This window comes from Balaenoptera acutorostrata, chromosome 17 (assembly GCF_949987535.1).
Source record: "Balaenoptera acutorostrata chromosome 17, mBalAcu1.1, whole genome shotgun sequence".
NCBI classification, from domain to species: Eukaryota; Metazoa; Chordata; class Mammalia; order Artiodactyla; family Balaenopteridae; genus Balaenoptera; species Balaenoptera acutorostrata.
This window is the reverse complement of record NC_080080.1, coordinates 37,372,749-37,396,561: the sequence shown is the minus strand read 5'-3', so window position 1 is coordinate 37,396,561 and position 23,813 is coordinate 37,372,749. Positions and strand designations below refer to the sequence as shown.

The 23,813-nt window shown below is 33.2% G+C and overlaps 1 protein-coding gene across 10 annotated transcripts in view; it reads left to right on the top strand.

The window, feature by feature from the left end:
• VPS13B (vacuolar protein sorting 13 homolog B) overlaps positions 1 to 23,813 on the top strand; it is a 769,553-nt gene that overhangs the window by 425,620 nt on the left and 320,120 nt on the right. The gene's annotated exons all lie outside the window — the stretch shown is intronic.

Here is a 23,813-nt window from a genome sequence, read left to right as displayed (position 1 = left end):
TTGATGAATAACAGAATGTAAGTACCAAGTCACCATAAAACTGAAGAAGCGCAGTTTGGAAAATTTTAGCAGACTTTAAATTTGACCAAATTTCTAATTACATGAGAAAATTAGGTCCTCTCTAGAACTACCACATCCTAATATAGTCATATTGTATCAAAATGAAGCATTTTCTTAACTTAACTATAAGCCATTATTTGAAATGTAGGACTGTGCGTGTCATATGGATCAAAGCTGTAAAGAAAAGCAAACTTCTAAGGAGAAATTTCACAGTAAACACTTTCTGTGAAAATGCCATGCTCTGGATTTTGTCACTGACTATTTGCAAACCACACCAAGCATATATGGACAACTAAACTGGTGAACACATGTAATCAACATGATAAAAATAATATATCATTCGTACTGAAGTTGGCACTGCTGCCAGACATAAAAGTACAGTTGCAAATAATGCCAAGTGAGAAAAGTCACAGAAATACAGATGAACAAGTGTCTTATTTTTCCTGCTGGTCTGTTTTTCAGATGTTGTAGTCTCTCACTCTTATCAGAAATAAATTTCTACTGTTCTCCAATAAATGTTACTGCTGAGAAAGATTCTGATTTTTGTAATGCATTTACCACCTAGAGGATGACAGCTATTTTTACTTTAAGTGGACCTAGGTATTTTGTTTTCTCAATATTTTCTGTTATTTGTGTTGACATTTTTTGCCTTTGAATTGTATATCTTGCTTTCTTTCTTGTATTACTTTTTCTGGTAGCTTATAGTATTCATCCCTTAAATAAGTTTTTATTTTGCTAACTTATGTAAAATTTAAGGATGTCAAAACTGACGTAGGCCTTAGGAATCATCTAATCCAACTTCCTTATTTTATAGATTAGGAAACTGAGGAGTCAAAAGGATAATTGTCTCTAGTCAAGTAATGACAGAGCCAAGATCACAACTCATATTTTGACTTCCTCAGTATCTAGAGAAAGGATTACAGCAGAATCCTTTCTGGGTGAAAACAATTTAATTTTCTAACATTTGGAAATTCTTTTAGGTATATTTATCTTTTCTTTTCCACTTCAGAGCTAAGTAGTCCTCAAAGAGTTTCCTAATTTCCTTTTGGTGAAAGAAATATGTTTCATATTAAAAGACCCTATCACCATCAATAAAGTGAACCACTAAGATACTTCCTCTCCTCCTCTACCCTTTCCCCTTTCTGGCTCTTCAGCAGTCATTTGTGGAGATGTGGCTCTCCTATGCCCCTTTCATTGCTTCCTCCCCTTTGTCCTTCTTGAACTTTTTTTCCCTCAGTCACTCTTCTTATTCACTTCTCTATATTTTTTCAGACCTTATTTTTCCTTCCCTTTCTATATCTTTCTTCATTGTTTACCTTTTCCCTTTTCATATTTTTTCTTTCTTTACTTTCTACCTTCTTTCCCTGTATCTCATTTCATTCCATTTCACTATTTTAATAGTTTGACTTATTTTATAGAATATAGAAATATAATGCCAAAAAATAAAGTCTAAAAATGTACATTATCTCTTTAGATCTTCAGTGCCTTACATCCTGCCTCACACAAAATACATATAAATATGTACACAAAAAGTACATAATAGCTATTTTATGTTTACAGAATAAATGCCCTTACTTTCTTTTTCTAATTGACAAAACTGAGGCACACAGAATTTTTATGTGTTTTTCCAAAAGCATATACTTATCTAATGGCAGAGCATTTCAGAATCTATTTCTTTAGAATTCTCTTCAGTTATTTTTAAATTCATATTTCTATCGTTTAGTCCCTCCCCCTGATTATGTGATTTAGTAATTTCATTCTCCTGCTCCCTTTCCATATGTTTTTACTTCCTCTTTCTTTTAATCTGCCTTTTGTGTTTCTTCTTTCTGTCTTGTTTTTTCTAACTTCCTCAGTGTGATAAATGGCATCTATAAAAAACCCACAGCTAATATAGTTCATAGTCAGAGACTGGGTGCTTTCCCCTTAAGATCAGGAGCAAGACAAGATATCTGCTCTCACTACTTCTATTTAGCATTGTATTAGAGGTTCTAACCAGGGCAGTTGGGCAAGAAAATGAAATAAAAGGTACCCAGATGGTAAGGAAGAAATAAAACTGTGTCTTTTTGCAGATGACATGACCTTGTATATAGAATATCCTAAGGTAGCCTCTGGAAAACTTTTGGGCCAATAAACTAGTTCAGCAAGGTTGCAGGATAAAAAATCAATATATAGTTAACCCTTGAGCAACACAGGTTTGAACTGCATGGGTCCACTTATATGTGGATTTTTTTCAATAGTAAATACTACACAGCCCATGGTTGGTTGAATCCGTGGACACAGAACCATGGATATTGAGGGCTGACTCTAAGGGACTTGAGTATCTGTGGATTTTGGTATTCCCGGTGGGTCCTGGAACCATTCCCCCACAGATACCAAGGAACGACTGTGTAAATATCAGTTCACAATAACAATAAGCAATGAACTCTTTAAAAGTGAAATTAAGAAAACAGTTCCATTTATAATAGCATCAAAGAGCATTAAATACTTACAAATAAATTTACCAAAATAAATATACAACTTACACTGTAAAAACTACAAAAATTGTTGAAAGAAATTAAAGAAGATCTAAATACACAGAATTATATCCCAATTTCATAGATCAGAAGACTTAGTATTGTTAGATGTCAGTACTCCTCAAAATGATCTGCAGATTCAACATAATCCACATCAAAATTCCAGCTGGCTTTGTAGAAATTGGCAAAGTTTCTATATGGAAAATTATTCATATGGAATTTCAAGGGACCCAGAATAGCCAAAACAATCTTGGAAAAGAACAAAGTTGGAGGATTCACACTTCCAGATTTCAAAATTTATGACAAAACAACAATAATCAAGCTAGTGGAGTACTGATATGAAGGTAGACATACAGATCAATAATAGAATTGAGAGTCCAGAAATAAACCATCACATTTACTATCAACTGGTTTTTAATAAAGGAGCCAAGACAATTCAGTGGTAAAGGATAGTTTTTCAACAAATGGTACTCAGAAATCTGGATATCCACATGAAATTGGACCCTTACCTGACATTGTATACAAAAATTAAGTCAAATGGATCAGAGACGTACAATTAAGAGCTAAAATTCTGAAACTTATAGAAGGAAGCATAGGAGTAAATCTTTGTGACCTCCGATTAGATAATGGTTTCTTAGAAATGACACCAAAGGCATGGGGGACAAAAGAAAAAATAGATAAAATGAACTGTATCAATATTATAAACTTTTGTGCTGCAAAGGACTCTATCAAGAAAGTGACAATCCACAGAATGGGAGAAAATATTTACAAATCACCTATCTGATAAGAGATTTATATCCAGAATAGGTAAAAAAACTCTTACAACTCAATAACTGAAGGACAACCAGTTAAAAAATGTGCAAAGGATTTGAATATATATGCAAAGAAGATATAAAAATGGCTAATAAGCGCATGTAAAGGTGTTCAACCCAATTAGTCATTAGGGAAATACAAGTCAAAATGACACCCACTAGCATGGTTATAATATAAAAGGCAACAGATGTGGAGAAATTGGAACCCTCACACATTTCTAGTGGGAATGGAAAATGGCGCATCTACTGTGGAAAACTGGCAATTTCTCCTAAGGTTAAACATAGAGTTACCGTATGATGCAGGAATTTAACTCCTAGTAATGTACACAAGAGAATTGAAACATATATCCATACAAAAGCATGCACACCAATGTTCATAGCAGCACTATTCATAATAGCCAAAAAGTCAAAACTACACAAAGGTTTATCAACTGATGAATGGTTAAGCATAGCGTGTTATGCCCATAAAATAGAAAATTATTCTGCCATAGAAAGGGATGAAGTATATGCTATAATATGGATCGATGTTGGAAAAATGCAAAGTGAAAGAAGCCAAACACAAAGAGCCACATATTATATGATTCTATCTATATGAAATTTCCAGAGCAGACAAATACATAGAGACAGAAAGTAGAATAGTGTTAACTAGGAGGGGAAAAAAGAATGACTGCTAATGGGTATAGGATTTCTTTTGGGGGTGATAAAAATGTTCTAGTATCAGATAGTAGTGAGGTACAATGAATGATATATAATGAGTAAAATGAGAGTATACAAAATAAAACACTGAATTGTACACCTCAAAAGGATAAACTTTATGGGATGTCAGTTATATCTCAACAAAACTGATTTAAGAAAAAAAATATTACTTGATGTCACAAAAAGGTCCAGAGGAACTAAATTTCAGAGAGAAAAGCACCCTTTCTAGGTAAGTGGACACTGGGTACTCTTTTTGTTTTTACACCTTTATTGGAGTATAATTGCTTTACAGTGGTGTGTGAGTTTCTGCTGTATAACAAAGTGAATCAGCTATATGTATATATGTATCCCCATATCTCCTCCCTCTTGCATCTCCCTCCCACCCTCCCTATCCCACCCCTCTAGGTGGTCACAAAGCACCGAGCTGATCTCCCTGTGCTATGCGGCTGTTTCCCACTAGCTATCTATTTTACATTTGACACTGGGTACTCTTTTCAGCTCTGGAATTATTTGCCTCATCTGGCTATAAGCAGAGAGATTTTGTTGTGGGAAGTAGAAATCAAGGGACATTTATCAGTCACGTAGGCTAGAGTGACATATTGGAATCTGGAGAAGCCTCAAACATACAGTCAGTCCTCTGCAGTGCTTTTTTCTGTGTGTCAAGTGTGGAAGGGGAGCTGGCAAGAAGAAATTGAGTTTCTCAAAGTTTCACATTCCTTAAAAGACAAAGCCATGCTAGAGGTGCACTGTTCTGTACAGTAGACACTGACTACATGTGACTGTTCTGCTTTTGAAATGTGGTAATCCAAATTGAGATATTCTGTAAGTAAAAAAGATACTGAAGATTTTGAAGAATTAAGAAGAAAATAAAATATCTCATTAATAATCTTTATATCGATTATATATTGCAGTGACCATATTTTAGATATATTGAGTTAAATATATTCTTACAACTGTTTTGCACTGTTTTTTTCAATCCTTTTGTCAGTGTAACTGCCAGCAAATTTTCATTTACATAAGTGGCTCCCAATTGTGGTTTGCATTATATTTCTATTGAACAGTACAACATTGTAGGGAAAGGCCTGCAACAAACACAGGACGTCTCACCCTTGAGACGTTTGAATCCAAAGGTGAATTGGGTTTAGTTAGAGTTGCAAGCCAACCCCAACCTAGCTCAGTTCACGACTGGATGGAAATGATCCACCCCTTAGCCGTGCTGCCTGGTGAGAATAGATGTGCCTTCTCTGGGAGAAAATAACATTGACTTCTGTTTCTGTAGCCTTTTTATACATGGTGTCTGATACATGATAAAAAAGAAAAAAGATATCCAAAAAGCAGGAAGATTTGACCCATTATCAGGAGAAAATTTAGCTAGTAGAAAAGGCCCGCAGATGACTGAGATTTGAAATTAGTAGACAGGAGTTGGAAATAATTGTTATTAATACTGTAAAGAAAAATGTTGAAAAAATTGAAGATTTCATAGGAATGAGCTCTATTTAAATTAGATCCTAAAACTGAATAATACAGTATCTGAAATTAAGGACTCATTGGATAGCTATAACTGCAGATGGACAAAGCAAAAGATAGGATTAGTGAATTTAGAGATAGCTTCAGAGAAATTATCTAAACTGAAGCACAGGGAAGGAAGAAAAAGATTAGAAAAGGAAAAAGGAGCAGGGAAAAGAACAAATGGAAAACATGTGGGGCACTGTCAAATGGTCTAACGTGTAATGAGAGTACAAGAAGTAGAAGAAAGATTGAATGGAATAAAATGAGTAATTAAAGAGATAGACCTTGAGACTTTTCTAAATTTATCAAGAGTCATTAACTAGCAGACTCAAGAAGCCTATCCTCAATACAAGCAAGATAAGTGCAAAGAAAACTACACCTAGGTACATGTTCAAATGATTGAAAATCAAAGATAGAAGATAAAGAGACTCCTCCCTGACGGGCTGAGGCAGGGTGTTGAGCAAAGACAGAGAAAATGCAACAGGATCTGCATCCCCCAACACAGGTTTCAAGGCCTAAGACAGATCTCAGGAGAGATGAGATGCTTTTGTCTTTCCTGAAGTTTGAGAAAAATCTTAAATGCAGCCAGTTAAAAAAAAAAAAAACGACATATTACCTTTGAAGGAAAACAGGAAGACCAAAATAACTGAACACCTTAAATTTGAAGATGAGAAAACTCCTAGTTGGTGTGCGGCCATTCTTCAAATACTTGGCTTATCATGTGCCATTCCTTCTGAAGCTAAGAATAGACCTAGGACCATTAAATTTGTGGATATTATAATGACATTAATTGCAGCTCAGTGAAATAAACGTCCTTCAGATTATAAAAGTCTAATCATAAATGGGACTATTTGTTCATTAGTCATTATTTGACAAATGTTTATTGGGAGCCTACTGTGCATCAGGCACTATTCTAGATATTGAGTATAGATCAATGAACAAGACAAAGAAAAATCCCTGGTCTTAAATTTAATGGAGGAGAGAGACAGTTATTTATAAATAAATAAAGAATCTGGTCTATTAGACTATAAGAAATGCTGTGGAGGCAGTACAGCAGGGAGGAAGATAGGAAATGGGAAGCTAGAGGTGGACAGCATGGCCCTAATCAGAGGACGTCTCACCAAGAGAGCACAGGATCCTGAAGCAGGAGTGCGCCCAAGAAGCCAATGGCAGCTGAAACAGTGTGTGCCCAGGGAAAGTAGTAGGCTGTGAGGTGAGAGACACTATGGAGGAACCTCATAGACCATTGTGAGGACTTTGGCTGTTATTTTGAGTGAGATGTAGTTGTGGGGAAAATAATTTACACATGCCCAGTTTTGAAATACTGCTTCTGTTGTTTACTAAATATCCACAGAAGGAAGTGAAGGGCTCACCAGCAGGGACTAAAGATAGACAAAGATAGAAAAGGGGTGAAATATATATTTAAAAACAAAGGAAGTCACAGTTCAAAAGAGCCAATGGGAGTTTGATATTGATCTCTAAAGGTTAAGGATTATTTCTATTATTTGTGTCAATTGAATGTGTGATATGAAGTTTTTTTGATTATTAAGGGGTTGATTTCTTCATCAAATGAGAAACTCTAAGAGGGTTTGAGCAGAGAAGTGGCATGATTCAATTTATATTTGAACACATAATTCAGGCGAATATGTGAAGAATAGACTGTAGGCAGGGAAGGGCAAGGGCTTGTGACTACTGCAATAATCTTGGCAGGAGATGATGGTGGTTTGGCCCACGGTTGTGGCTGTGGAGGTGGTGAGAAGTGGTCAGATATTGGAGATGTTTTAGAGGTAGAGCCAAGAGAATTTGCAGATGGATTGCACATGGGGTTTGAGATGAAGGAGATAAGGATAATTCAGTTGTGTGGCATAAGCAACTAGAAGGATGACATTAACCGAGGGAAGGAAAGACTGTGGGAGGATTTAGTTTGGGGGATGGGCAGGCGGAGTTCAGGAGTTTATTTTTGAAAATGTTGACTGTCTCAGGAGGTACTGAGCTACCCATTGCTGATGTAGCAAAGGCTGATCAACTACATGGAAGGCTTAGAGAGGGTTATGATTTATGTTGAATTAGACTAGTGCTTCTTAAATTTAATGTGCATATAGATCACCTGGAGATCTTTTTAAAATGCAGGTTTTGACTTGGGAGGTATGGAATGAGGCCTGAAATTCCACATTTCTACCAAGAGTGATTGGGTATGACACTGATACTGGATCATACTGATGTGCTGCTTCAAGGACCACACCTTGTGTAGCATAATTAGATCAATGGTTTACAAGTTTTGAACAAAGAGGATTTTTTTAAAAATACATTTTTTTTAAAGAATTTTATTTATTTATTTATTTATTTATTTATGGCTGTGTTGGGTCTTTGTTTCTGTGCAAGGGCTTTCTCTAATTGTGGCAAGTGGGGGCCACTCTTCATCGCGGTGCATGGGCCTCTCACTGTCGCGGTCTCTCTTGTTGCGGAGCACAGGCTCCAGACGCGCAGGCTCAGTAGTTGTGGCACACGGGCCCAGTTGCTCCGCGGCATGTGGGATCTTCCCAGACCAGGGCTTGAACCCGTGTCCCCTGCATTGGCAGGCAGATTCTCAACCACTGCGCCACCAGGGAAGCCCCAAAAATACATTTTAAATAAATGTTAATAATTTTAATGCTAAAAACTCAAGCATTATGAAAGGCTCTACCACAAAAAGTGAGTATCCTTCACTCCCATGCTTTCCCACCCACTCCATAACAAAATCACTCAGTGGAGTCTTTTTTTAACTTCATAATTTTTACAAACTTTCAGTTGATAGTTGTTACTTTTAGACTCTTTGACTCAGGAAATGTAAAATAATAAAACTTTTATTAAGTTACTAACACCTTATATGAATTCATACTTTATTCTTCTTCTAAAAAAACATCTGATCCACTAGAAAACAACAGAACATATATAACATATTTATTCAGTGTTCATGCCCAGCTGTATATAGTCATGAGCTCCTTTCTTAACTATCTATGCTCTTTACCTGCTTCCTCCTTGCCTACTGATCTAACTATCTTACATCTGCTTGTTCCTGGACAAGACAATCTCCCAGTTGACTTTCAACTCAATCTGAGATGTTCCTATTCTATGATGTGTTCAACCATTTCCCTGACTTATACCGAAGTTCTGAAGCACAGACAGTCTGGCCTAATATTAAGATTTTTCCTTTATCTTGCAAAACCTCTTTTCCTGAGAGATGATTCAGGTTCTTGTCTCAAGCTAAAAGAGAAGCAGGAAAAACAGTTAAGGATAAATGATTATAAAGGCAGACTTTTTAAAAAGTTACCTATGCTAGACTGATTTAAGGAAATTACAATAATATAGGGATTATAAAGAAGTATAATTAAAATGTTTAAATATGTTTGTAACTTAAACATATTAAGAATTTAATAAATTTGCTTATTCTTTTCTTATATAAATGGATTATATATTGTTTAGAAACTTTATGTTCTACAAATTCTGGTACATTATCTGCAGCTCATTAATTATAGTGTTTACGATTGTTTATTAAAAAATGGAAATAGGTCTCAGTCAGGATCTTAACCATTTTATAGGATAACTGCTATAAGAAAAATTACATTGGATTTATATTATTTATCTTCCTAAGCCTTTTCTAAAAATTTCTTTGACTGTGATCCTGAATTCTATCTGTAAGTAGTTGACTTGGTTTTTGTTTTAAATAATTTTTCAAAAATAGCTTTCCATATGAGAAATAGAATAAATAGCCCTATATCAGTCATTAGAACAGTAGGTATCTTTGAGCCATTTATGCCATTCCATTACATGTCTGCATGCATTAATTCATTCATTACTTTAATTCATTTATTTATTAAATATACATTGATTAATTATTTCAGTTATTTAACAGATATTTATTGAGTGCCGACAATGTATTTGATGCCAACGATAGATATTTTTGACTAGAACTCATGGTACCTCCCTCCATGGAACTTAAAACCTCAACCACATCATTTGAATCAGTGAAATTACATTGTGAAGCTCTGCTAGATTTGATAACATTAATAATTTAATAATTTTACTTTGTCTATAACACCTCCCACAATGCCTAGATTGATGAAATAAGCAAAATCAGAAGTTATGAACTTGTGCCCTAAACTTTTTTTCATGGTCCCATTTTTATTGTAAGTGTCCTTATAGCATTCTGCATCTTTTGAAAATTATTATGCGAGGAAAGAATGATTCCAGAAGTTCCATCTAGTTTTGTAGTTTTCACAGGAAGGAATAGAGAAAAGTGTTCTTTAATTCTGTTCAAATTTTTTTCTTTTTAAAAGTAGCCAAGGGAATAGAAATGTTAACGTTAATTATTCATGAGGCTATATAAGTAAAATATATCACTTTTTCAGTACATTTTAAGTACCTTTAAAAAAATTTTTTTGTATTCCAAGTTTTAAAAAAATATTGTTTACAGTTTAGTTTATCATTATTCAGTCATCTTGTTATCAAATTAAAATATGAAAAGTTAAAATACGAATAAAAAATAATTTACAAGTCAATTGGTAGAATGACTTTTTAAATATCAAATCTACCTTTATTTTAATCTATTAATAAACCAGTATTATTAAACATTTTTAAATAAAAGTGTAATATAGTGTTTATTTTAAAAAAATAAATAATCAAAGTGTGTGTGCATAGAAAATGGAATTCCAAGGCTTACTCTGAGTGCTGATTGCTCCCTTACTTTATTGCCATTGTTAATAGTTAGGTTGACACTCTTTTAGACCATTTGTGTGTGTGTGTGTATGTGTGTTGTGTGTGTGACTGTCTCTGTCTTAAATAATGGGATTGTGCTCGACATATTGCTCTGCAACTTGGATTTGTTTTAAACTCAGTAATATGTTGTGGACATCCTTCAGTGTCATCATATTCAGAAATATTTGCCTGTTTTTGAACTAACTGTTTAAGACGGCATAGATCAGAAGACTCTTTAAAGACTACTTTTTTATCTCTAACCAACAGAATATTCTCCATTATTAAAAAGCTTCGTGAAAACTTAACTTTTGTAGAACATATTGTGACCAAGACTTCAGAACATTCTTATACCTGAGAAAATGTGAAAGGAGTTTCCTTCAGTGAAATAGCTACTAGGGTGGGAACAAATAGATCAGTAACAATAGGAAACTGAAATTATTATAGCTCAAGTGTTGTCTGTTACCATTTGAATTGCAAAGGCCAAGTGATTCACAGTTCAACACTGCTGTATGAATTAAAATGTTGTAGGCTTTTTTGGCTTTAACATACCACATATTTGATGATGGCAGCTCTGTTTAACATCTGTCATAGTGCTCAATTTTTAACATGGTAGAATCCCTGTGTTATAACCCAACGTGCATCTTCCTCCATGATCTGACCTCAAGCTGGATTTCAAATCTTACCACTAATTGTTTTCTTACATAAGACACTTGTTCAAGTTAAGTATTTTATTTACCCCAGTAATGCTTAGTAAGTCCTTTTCTATGGCCCTTGTTTATGTAAGAATTTTCAACTTTCTTGAAATAAAGCTTTCTTCCAGCTTAGCCTTTCAAAGAGTTTTTGTTATAAAATCTTTACATTGGTGCAGTTATGGATTCTTTAAAAATCTTTTCCTTTGGTGTTCAGCATTGTTAGTTAACTTTTTTTTAAGAATCACATCTGTCTTTTAATGTGTCACTTAACTCATGCTCTCTTTTTAAAACGTTTCATAATCAGTTCACTTAGAAGTAATGTCTCATTTCTTTGACCTTCTATACTAGTGTCTGACCTACATTTCTATAATTGTAATATAATAGTAGCAGCAGCAGAAGTAGTAGTGGTAGCAGCAGTAATAGCTAACATCTATTGTGTGTTTTCTTTGTGTCAGGGATTCTGCTTGATGCTTTCAATGCAATGCCTGTGAATCGCAATAACTTTAAGAGTCAGGTATTAAGATTATCTGTATTTTAAAGACAAAAAACTGAATCTGTAGGCATTAAATAATTTCTCATGGGCCACACATAAAATAAGGAACAGAACCATTTCCCATTGCCCATGCTCTTTACCACTACATGCTGCCTGTAACTGAATTTAAGACAGACTGACTTTAATTTAACTAACTCTAGTTAACCAGTATGAGTTTGAAACTTAATTTTTTTGAAATTTCACATTCATACTCCATTAAATTTTATTACTGTTTAGATGCTATAGTTTTTTTCTAACAACTTTCTTGTTAACAGTAAACTGAAAAAAACTATTAGGTACCAAGTTTAGTACATTTTTAATGCATTTTCCTTAGGTTCTGGAAAATATTCTAAGCTAAGATGGACTTAATATTATAGATATTATAGCCATAATTTATGGTAAAAACTCTTATAACCCTAGTGTTTGAGGTCTTCAGTCCTTGAGGATACTTGAAAATTAAAAGAATTTTCATTAGGTTGTACTTAATACTGCATTAGATCTACAGAAAATAGCTCCCCATTTGCATACCTAGCTAATGATTTTGATCATCATCAAGCTTTTTCTCACATCTGTTATAAGGTCTGAAGTGGGTCATGACCAGATATAAATATTAACATAGGTTTGCTGATTAATGAACTCAATATACTTTTATGATTTTTATTTCATAAGAGACATCTTTCTCTTTTTACCTCAGTATATTTTAGTTATTACTCTAGTTCTATCTCAGAGTTATGAAAGAAAAAGAGATAAGTTAAAATTCTCTTTTCTTTGTTATAATTCTCTCTTCTTCCCAGAGTATTCTTACATATCATTTTTCTCTAAATTGTGTTGAAGAAAATACTGATTTTATTTTTTAAAAACAACTACGTACTATCTGTTCACATGTATTTTTCTACACCAAAATTATATCAAGTTGAATATGTATGTTATGAAGGTTTCTACTAACTTGGGCTTTTTCTCTCTAATCCTATGCAATTGAGAAATACTGTATTTAAGCTACGTATTTGAAAATAGGGCTTACAGAATTAGATGCACAAATTTGGAAGCTATTTAAGATTACATGTTGTCTCCCCATATCATTGCTCTTTCACATGGTCTAAAAATTCACAGTCTTTTAATACCTATACTAAAAGATTTAAAAAATAAACTAGTGATTGTAACAATAAAATTTAGTTTATACTTCTTTCCAAAATATTATGTTTGTTAAAAGAATTTTAAAATGTTAAAAACAGAACTTTTTGCTTTTGTAGTATTTTTAATTACAAAGTTTCTTAACTTTCATCTTTTACTTGAGGAAACTATATCCTTCTTTTAATTGGATGTTTGTGAACTTCTGCCTATAGCTTTTGGTTCATGCCTTAAATATTTGTGGGTCTTCTGATGTCCCTTATGGGATTTTATCTGTGACTAATTTATCCCATAGCTCTTTAAAAACTTTGTCAGTTGTTGAATTTTTAGCCATTTCTTTTTTGTAGACGTTTGCTAATCCTTTTTAGTGCTTTCAGTACTTAATAGATTTGAATCTAGTATTGGGTTTCAGCTTTTCTCCATAGAGAATTTCATTCTCTTAAAAATTGTCCACAAGCATTATATGAAAATTCCATGGTAACTTTGGCAAACTTTTTAGACATCTTTTATAAATGAGGCTTCTGACAGGTGTACCCTATCTGTAGGAGTTTAATTCATGGAATTTTACCTTTAAAGAAATATAAAAGTTAGGGGAGCTGATTCATTTTTACTCTTAGAAGACTTGCATTAGTAGAGTTCTTCCAGCAGTATATACACAATTTGTTTTCTGTCTCTTTATTGCTTTTTTATGGGCAACTTTTGCAACAGTGGTTCCTCTCAGTTTCTCACTGTGAACCTGATGTGACACCATCAACACAGGAAGAATGGAAAATCATGCTTTGTTCTTATCTAGTTGATGTGAAATTTTAATTTTCATTATAAAAATTAACTTCATGAGTAATATTTCAGAAGCATAAATGTTCAACACAAAAAAATGCACGTTTCCTAAATGGAAGCTTTACTGGAAGCTTGTTAAACTAAGCAGAATTTTTTTTTTTTACTACTATAAAATGTCTTTTAATTTTTTATTGACTTTGATGTATAATCACTGTGCTAAGATTTTTTTAAATCATAGTTTACTAAAAATCAAGAATCAAGTACCTCGTTAAAGGTTTTAAATAAATAGACCTTGATGCAATCCAAGATGGCAACACAATTCTTTCATACATTAAAACATTAACAATATCATTTTGTAATTTTTAACCTTCTTATGGTTGTCCTGACTTCTCAAAGGGTTAATATTCCCAATATGAACTAACATTAAATTGATGTGACCAGGAAATTCATGGTTGAGATTAACTTAATTTTTAAATTTTATTTTACATGTGTACTTCAACAATTTTCGTAGGCCCAAACAATTGACAATTGAAGCATATGACCTACAGAAATTCATAGATGAGACTAACATCCTTTAGATGAGCTTAACATCATTAACAGTTGTGCAGTATGCTTTGAAAAATTATTTTTATTTCAAAACAGGAAAATTATTCTTTTCTGGAAATAGTAATATGACCTTTCTTTATTCCTGATGAATGTGCAGCTCAAGATATGGTATTGCTCCTCTATGTGTCTTTACAGTTTCTCATAAAACCTAGCTTATCATCTGCTTTAACACTGAGTTGTAGTTCCCAGATACGTTGTAAAGATTAAATTCTACAAATCTCTACAAAACTACGCCCTCTCCCTCCCAACCATTAATTTCTTCCTAATTTTCTTTCTATATAAATGTTCTCAAAATAACCATTGTGTTGGTTTTTGGCAAGGCATGTTTCATATCTAGTGACGTTATGTCCCTAATCCTGTAATGCGTAGTGTTGGTTTCAAATAACTCCCTTTTAGCAAATCAAAGAGATTGGGATAGTAGGTATTTAGAGTAACTTGCCTAAAAGCTTTGTTTGAAAATACTGTTGGCAGACTTTTAGTCCCTGTTGTGTTCTTCAGTTGATCTAGTGTGAAGGCTTTGGATTTATGTTTGGCCTTCACCAAAGTAACTGCGTCTTTTGTGGCTTCCTGTAGCAGGATGTAGGTTTCTATGAATGTGTTTCTATTTGCCGCCAAAATCTACCTCAATATCGGTGTTGAAAATGACTATAAGTTCTACTGTCATAAATTTTAGAATGTTATATTAAATGTATTAACTCTTTTATTGATATTTTTGATGCTTTCCTCTAGAAATTCTTGTTGGAAAAAAACTACAGAATAATAGAATTTGTTTGGATTTACATCCTAACAATTTTTTATCGTGAACTTGGAAAATCTATCTTATACTTATTTTAGATACATTCTGGCTATATAAAGTATGCTGGATATGTAATATCTTATTATATGCCTTCCTGATTGTGTGTTCTCAATGAGGCACTAACATCATGTGAAATTATTACCTAAACACTTCTGGGCTTGAATTCACCTGAGAGAAAGCATTGTGTACCTTCCAGATACATCTTCAGAGTTTCTGGAATATGATGACTGTTCACCAGAACCACTGACATACAAGACAGCTCTTTAAAAAAGAGTAAAACATTGTGCTACTAAGTGTCTGATGTAAAGTAAGAATTACATTTTTTCCTCATTAATAACAAAGATTGAATCTTGTAAATAAAGAGTAGCCTGCATGTTTATTCTTATAGTTATTCATATAATATACCATGCTCAACATTCTAAAAGGATTAAACAGGAGAGATAGATGATTGATTGATAAAAAAATCTTTGACCAGCTTTGAGTTTAAGAAACTTGTAAATGTGAGTTGCAGTGTCCGCTTTGTAACTGCAATTTGAGGAAGACCCATTTTACCCTTGTTAATTAGTGGCTGTTTTCAGCCAAGCCCTTCTTATCCCCTCCACAAATATAGACGCTAATTAGAAAGCAAGGTAGGAAGCAAGCATCTATGCATTCATTTAATATGTAAGACTAATAATAAAGTACCTCTACACATTGTGTAAGAGCACTTGCTAACCACTAATGAGATGCTACTACACCAAAACCCTTGTAATTTTTTTTAAATTTATTTATTTTTATTTATTTTTATGGCTGTGTTGGGTCTTCGTTTCTGTGCGAGGGCTTTCTCTAGTTGTGGCAAGCGGGGGCCACTCTTCATTGCAGTGCGCGGGCCTCTCACTATCGCGGTCTCTCTTGTTGCGGAGCACAGCCCCCAGACGCACAGGCTCAGTAATTGTGGCTCACGGGCCCAGTTGCTCCGTGGCATGTGGGATCTTCCCAGACCAGGGCTCGAACCCATGTCCCCTGCATTGGCAGGCAGATTCTCAACCACTGCGCCACCAGGGAAGCCCTAAAATCCTTGTAATTTTTTTTTTTTTTTAATTTTTATTTATTTATTTATTTATTTATGGCTTCGTTTCTGTGCGAGGGCTTTCTCTAGTTGTGGCAAGCGGGGGCCACTCTTCATCGCGGTGCGCGGGCCTCTCACTATCGCGGCCTCTCTTGCTGCGGAGCACAGGCTCCACATGCGCAAGCTCAGCAATTGTGGCTCACGGGCCCAGCCGCTCCGCGGCATGTGGGATCTTCCCAGACCAGGGCTCGAACCCGTGTCCCCTGCATTGGCAGGCAGATTCTCAACCACTGCGCCACCAGGGAAGCCCCCCTTGTAATTTTTATAGGAGATAAAGGAAATTATTATTTTCTAAAGTACCAGTTTAAACAATAGCTATTAATAAATATACTTATCTTTACTTATTATTTTATTATGTGTCCACTAGGTCACTGCCCTGAAATAAACTACAATTCTAACTGTTTTATATAGTAGAAATACTTATTGGCTGTTTGGAATCTGTGCATCCTCTGTTCTGAAGAAAGGTATTTCCTCAATCTGAAATACTTTTCTTGCCCATCGTTTCTAGCATTGATCTGTGAACAAAAACTTTCCTGAAAATCATTCCACATTGACAAAGGTAATGAAAAATACAAATGTGATTGCAAAAATAGATAAAAAAATAAATCAGCACAAAGCTAATTTTTTACTGGTCTGAACTTTTTTTTTATATCTATTTTTTATTGAGTTATAACTAACATTCAGGAAAGTGCATTAATTATTTGTATAAAGCACGATGAACTTTTATATATATATATATATATATGTAGCCATGTTACAACCACCCAACACCCCAGAAACTTTCCTCATTCCCACCCTATCCAGTACCCTGAGCTCCAAAGATAACCACTATTCTTACCTCTATAGCCATAGATTAGTTTTGACATAAGTAAATGTTAAAATGAATTTTTAAGTTGTGACAACTTTTTTCTCAACATAATTTATCATCTATAAGTCTACTTGACATAGTCAAGTCAATGTCAAATCATACAATTCAAGATATAAATGATTTTGATCAAAATTAAAAAGCAATTTTTAACTTCAGTTAGTCATACCTTAATATCAAATTGTATATTCATCCACTATATTTTCCATGTAAATCACTAATGAATATAAGGAAAAAATAAAGGTGCCATGCATGAATATTAAATTTTTTATTAATAAACATCTCTATTCATCAAATTCTGATGAAGGATATACCTTAATAACTCTGGTTATAATTGAGCTTTTGAACCAATTGCTATGAGTTTTATTTATTACCACAGTTATTTAGTGCAAATTGTCATATGCATATGTCTGTGGCATTTGTACATTATATAGTATATTGCTTTTCAAAAGGAAGTAATTACTTGTATTCCAGGACTCTGTTGTTCTCTAACTGAATTGACTGTCGTCCAGGTATGGGTTTGATAAACTGACACAGCAGTGAAAAGAATCCCTGTCCCATGTCAGCTTATCAAACACACTGTGGACAGCATGTCTTTGGCATTTCCAGTTAAGTTCTGAATAGAAGTCACGAAGCTCATGTTCAGTGAAGCACAACCTCAGTATTTCCAGGTGATTTTAAATAACACCTGATAAAACTGAGGTATAGTCCCACTAAACTTTAAGAATTATCCAAAAACTAGGGAAAATAATAATATGCATAGTTACAGAATTACAATGTCATTGGTTCAGTTTGGTGACGGAATGGATATTAATGAAATATACAGTAATTACTAATATCCTGTCATTCTGGTAAACAGCATTACGTTATTCTGTAAACATATTCATGATGTAGAATAAAACAATAAAATCAAATGCTTTTTTTCTATCCTAGATCATACCACAACAGATATCCTCCTGGGAAAGTTATCCTTCAGTCTGAGTTGGTCACTAATTTTTTCCAACTTCATAGTCTTCATTTTGAATAGTGTAACTGAATCATTTGTACATTTTCCAATTAAGTGTAGGCATATTAAAAAGATATTCCTTTAAAATTTATTCTTAGTGTCATAAATATATTCTGGTGAAAATCTAACTTATAAGGTGATATAAGTCAAAACATGTTTACTTATATAATATTTAACTTTATTTACATATATCTATAATAAAATAGTCAAATCTGTAACATTTATGAGTCAACTTGCCTGATATTATATCATATAAAATGTGAAAACCTATTTTTACAGGTTTATTTTCTATGCTTTTAACCCTTCAGAGAAGAAATTACATTATGCAGTTACAGTACCTCATCAGTGGAGCTCCATTTCTGTGCTGCAAGTAGAAATGTAGTGCAACAGTGCTGAGCAGAAGTTGCTCTTCTCTTTTGGAGAAAATTGCAGTATCCAAGAGCTTTTTTAACAAGGGACTACTTTTAAATGTGTATGGTCACCTTAAAGGATATGTAGAGCATTTCCTGCCAGTAGGATTAGAGGAAGGAAGCACCAGGCCAAAATGTTTGATGTGTTATGTACTGTAATTCCTTTCATGTGTTCGGTGGCTTTTATATGTTGATCAATGTTCTGCTACCAATTGTGACCTTGGTGTGGTCCAGGTCATTAAAGTTCGACCTTCCTTAGTGTATAGGGTCATTAACTGTACCTAGCGGCATTATTATAATTAAGCATGCTGTTTTCTTTTGAATAACCACCTCTCATTTTCATTAAAATATTTATTTTTCATAATTGGATAATCCTCCTAGAGACTGATTTTCATGAAAGAGATGATTCAGTGTTAGAGCATTTTCTTCCCGTAGTTTCCTATGAGCATATAAAGTTCAAGATGGAAACTAGCTTTTTTTTTTTAATTTTAAAAATTCTTTTTTTTTCTTCCGGTTTTATTGAGACATAATTTGACATACAGCACTATGTAAGTTTAAGGTATACAGCATAATGATTTGACGTATACACATCATGAAGTGATTACACAATAAATGTAGTGACCATACATAATTTCATATAGATACAAAATAAAGGAAAAAAAAATTTTTTCCTTGTGGTGAGAACTCTCAGGAGTTACTCTCTCAACAACTTTCATATGTAACATACAGCAGTGTTCACTATATTAACCATGTTGAACATTATATCTAGTTTTATAGTGTAGTTTTCCTGGGTGTGTGAGTCTTACAGGCAGTAAAAATAAGCATTGACAAAATAGCTATCAGTAATATTACATACCTTTAATGAAACAAAGTTGATGATTACACATGTCCTTTACCTTTCTAAGATCACATATTCAAAAGCAGTTGAGTGCTAATCGGCTGTAGATTTAGGCTGTGTTTTAAACATAAATGAGCAACAGGGGCTAATTAATATAGTATAATGGCAAAGATTTGATAACAATCTAAATGCTCAACTGTAGAGGAGTGGTTAATAGAATAATGATATATCCATGCAGTGGAATTATAAGTAACCATCACAAAGGATGGTATGGTTGCCTATTTATTAACATGAAATGTAGTTTACATATTTGTTAAGTGAACAAAACTGTTTTAAAAACTGCATGTGTAGTATGATCTTATCTATGTACATGTTTACATGTGAATGGAAAATAGCCTGGATGGTTGCACACCAAATTGTCAAAGGTAGTTACCTGTGATTATTGGTATATGAGAAATTGTTTTTCTTGTTCTTATTTATGGATATTTTCCAGATGTTTTTAGACTAATTTACACTGTAATTGCAGTTTTAAAAAGTAGGAAAAAAATGGCAGTTTTATATCCATTATATCTTTAAATCTTAAGATATCGTTTTATATTTTTAGGGTTTTTTCTGTTCACTCAGTATAAAATATATGAAAATAGGTATTAGATTGGCCAAAAAGTTCGTTCGGGATTTGGCCAACCCAGTATTTTATTCTTTCATATTCATCCTCTCTATAACCTTTATATTTGCTTTTTGGATATTTTAAACTTTATTTTTAGTATGATATCGTTAGCTCACCCATTCATCATTTAGCACTCAACAGTGGTAATTCTAAAGAAATACGTGCTCTATTCTGGTGTGTGTGTGTGTTGAGGGTTATTTTGTTTATTTATCTGAGGAACCAGTTTAATCTTTTCCTTTCATATGAGCATCCAAATATTTTCAGTATTTGTCTTTTCTCTCTCAGTGCTGGTGCTGGATATATCATTAGTACACTAATTTGACTAAGAGTACAGGCATGTACTAGGTGCCAACCAGGTATTTCTATAATATAGAAATAATAAAGATGTTCTTCTTCTTTACATAATAAATCAGTTTTATTATGTCATTTATTTATTTTCTCAAAAATCTTTGTGAATGCTTACCATTTACTAGCTATTTGCTAGATGTTGGGTTACACTATATACAAAAAATGTAATAAAATATACACAGTCTTTACCTTCATGGAACATAGTTCAATCATCTTTATGCTTAAAGTATATCAATTGACTGATTTTTTTCAAACACCTTTTTCTCTTGATAAAGAAATATATGGTACATTTAAAATATAAAGGCAGAACTCACTTAAATTTTAATATTCTTAGTATATTAAATACAGTATATCTGTATTTATCTTGTAAGGAATGTTTCACTAGTTTTGTAAGTTAAAGTTATTGTCATTGTGACTTAGTCATTTTCAGGCCCTGGCTTATGATGTTAATATTCAAGATCAAAATAATCCTGATTAAATTTTAAGTGTAATAGTGTACAAAATAAAAAAAAATTTAAGTAAGACCTTTCACCAATAATTTGTAATTAAATGAAAGTTAGATACTGTTAGTAGCTAAATTTTACTATTATAGTTAGTGATAGGGAAAGAGCAAAACTTGCATCAATTATAACATACTAGCTAAATTGTAGTCTAAAAGAGTAATTCAACTTTCATATGCTAAACTTTCAAGCATTAGATTTGACAATAAATGCATACATATAATTGCTTTTACTATTATCTATGGTATATACTATAATAAAGCAACGTAACTTTTAAAAAAAAAAAATAATAATAATTTGTAATTAATTACTCACTCAGCTGGCCTTTTAAAAAAAGATGCAGAAGTTTTGTGCACATTCTTCTGTATTTTTTGCAGTATGTTAAGATAATGATATACGTCATGTATAATTCAAAAACATGTTAATGTTGAATGAGAATTCTGTATTTTAATATCAATGTGAGTTTATTAATTCATACAAAATATGAGTAGCAGATTATGTGAATATTTGGGAAAGGGAGTATTTATACATAATAAAATAAAACTGAGGGCTTCCCTGGTGGCGCAGTGGTTGAAAGTCTGCCTGCCGATGCAGGGGACACGGGTTCGAGCCCTGGTCTGGGAAGATCCCACATGCCGTGGAGCAACTGGGCCCGTGTGCCACAACTACTGAGCCTGCGCGTCTGGAGCCTGTGCTCCGCAACAAGAGAGGCCGCGACGGTGAGAGGCCTGTGCACCGCGATGAAGAGTGGCCCCCGCTTGCCACAACTAGAGAAAGCCCTCGCACAGAAACGAAGACCCAACACAGCCAAAAATAAATAAATAAATAAATAAATTTATATTAAAAAAAAAAACTGACATAATGAATGTAGTAGGCAATTGTTAGATAAATTATTGATAGAAAAGATGCTTAGAAGTAAGTATCATAATGCCTCCTCTTTTTGGAAGCAGCTACTCTTAGTGAAGGTATATTCTATTTCTTCTTTTTGGTACTCTAAAGCAGAAAACACATTTCTCTCTATAAACAGTTATATATAAACAGTTATATATTAAAGGAATACTTTACGGTGTTCCCATTAAGAAAAGAGATTTAAAATTCATCACCAGCTAGGTTGGGAGTCATTTTTGTAGCATCTCTTTAAGAGCTGTTTAACCTCATTATTTCTCAGTTCCTAAATTTTATTTTGAATGCTTGTGCTTCAACACACATGCTAAGGTGTGAAAAATATCCTTTTTTTCCACCACTTTCATGTCTCAGATTTATTGGTAAAATATTTCCTAGCTCTTACCCCACTTCTGACCATGTCTTTTTCAGAACTAAAATTTTGAATTTGAAGAATTCATAGGTAAAATGAAATTTCATCTTATCTAAATCAGTTTCTTTTGTATTCCCTTTGAAAGATACCAAACTTTTTTTTATATTTATTTTGTAACCAAAATCTAAAAGCTACATAATTGTTCTCTGAATTTTTACTGTGGTCTTGAGTCCCTATTTTGAGTAACTGTACTTTCATGTTTTATATGTTTGTCTTTGCTGTTGCTCAACATTTTCTTTTCAATTACAAGGTTATTTTCTTAAAATGTCATGGTATAGAGGCATAGATACTAAAGGTTAAATTTTTTTGTGGTTATTATTCTGTTTATAAAAACTGTCAAATGTGCATTGTTAGATTGTTCATATGTTGCCTTAATTCTCCCTTTTCCTTTTCTGAATTAATTATAGCTTAGAAAATGTCCAAGGGTAATGTATTTAGAAATTATACTGTAGAGTAATATTATTTGTCATATTTTAAGATTATAAAAGAAAATTGCTCTCTGGTATCAATTCAAGCTTATATAAAATATATTCTTAATCAGTATAACTTAAATATTTTGGTCAGATAGTTCATATTTTGCTGACTAAAGTCAACACTGTGTTATTATGACATGATACTTAATCAACCAAAATCAATCAGTTTTTGTATTTCTTGCCATGTTAAGAAATTGATGCTCAAAGTAAATAAAAATATCTCTATACTTTAGAGAATAAGATAGGGCAAAATATTTTTATGTTCTTATTTTCCTGAAGAAAAAAAAATCTTCATATTAGGAATGGCATGATAGTGTTTCCCTTCCTGAGTGAAATAGGTAGTGATTTATTTTCAGATTCATTATGCTGAATGCAGGGATAAAATACTATATGTGGAATTCTAGTAATATATAATGTTTTAAATTTTTAAATTATTTCTGTTTAAATTAAATCTAGATAGTGTTCAATCCTAGAGTTAATGGAGATCTTTCTAGAATCTCATCTCATGAGATTAAGTTTCTGTAAGGGAAAATTTTTGAAAAGAAAATTCTAATCCCAAACCTTGGAAAGCAACTAGCACATGCCTTGACAGTATGTACATTTATTTAACAGAGATGTCCTCAGAATTTTCTTGTTGTAGCATTGCTGTTTTACGATCATGTAGTGTCCTAATTATATTTGTGTAATTAATCACATTTTGATTATACATGGTAAGTTAGGGAGATTTTCTCATAGAGAAATCTTTTGGTGCTATGATAACCAGAGGGAATCTCCATGGAAGAGTTAGAAATAGGTGAGACCCTTGAGGGATATGTTGAATTATAGCAAATATGCCAGGTAGAAGGAAATAAGGGGTCAAAGAAGAGAAACAGGTACATTTAGAGACCTGAGCAGGCTTCTTTCTGTATCAGAGGATTGGTTTCAGGGGCATAATGAGAGAGAGGTGGGGAAAAGTAATTGAGGTCAGACTGTGGAAGCTTTGAATTTCTGGTTAAAGATTTGTGCTTCATTGCCCTCGTGAATTGGGGAGGTCCTGAGTATTTTTGATCAGGTTTGTACTATATTTGGACGATTAAACACAGTGCCAAGGACATAATAGATACTTAAAGAGCACAAATTCTGGTACCTGACTGCCTGGATTCAAGTCTCAGCTTTTCCACTCACTAGCCAACTGTCCTTGACCAACATAAGGTACTTAACTGCCTCAATTTCCTTTCTGTAATGTAGGAATACTACTACTTACCTCTTAGGTTGTTCTGAGGATTATATAAATTAATGCATGCAAAACATTTAGAATTTGACTGGCATATAGTAAGTATTCAGAAATATTTACTGAATACTTACTTGTATTTGCTGTCAAAATTTTTATAATTGATGAGTATTTTTGAAGTAATTACTTAATCTGTCTGTACTGTTTTGATTAAATTG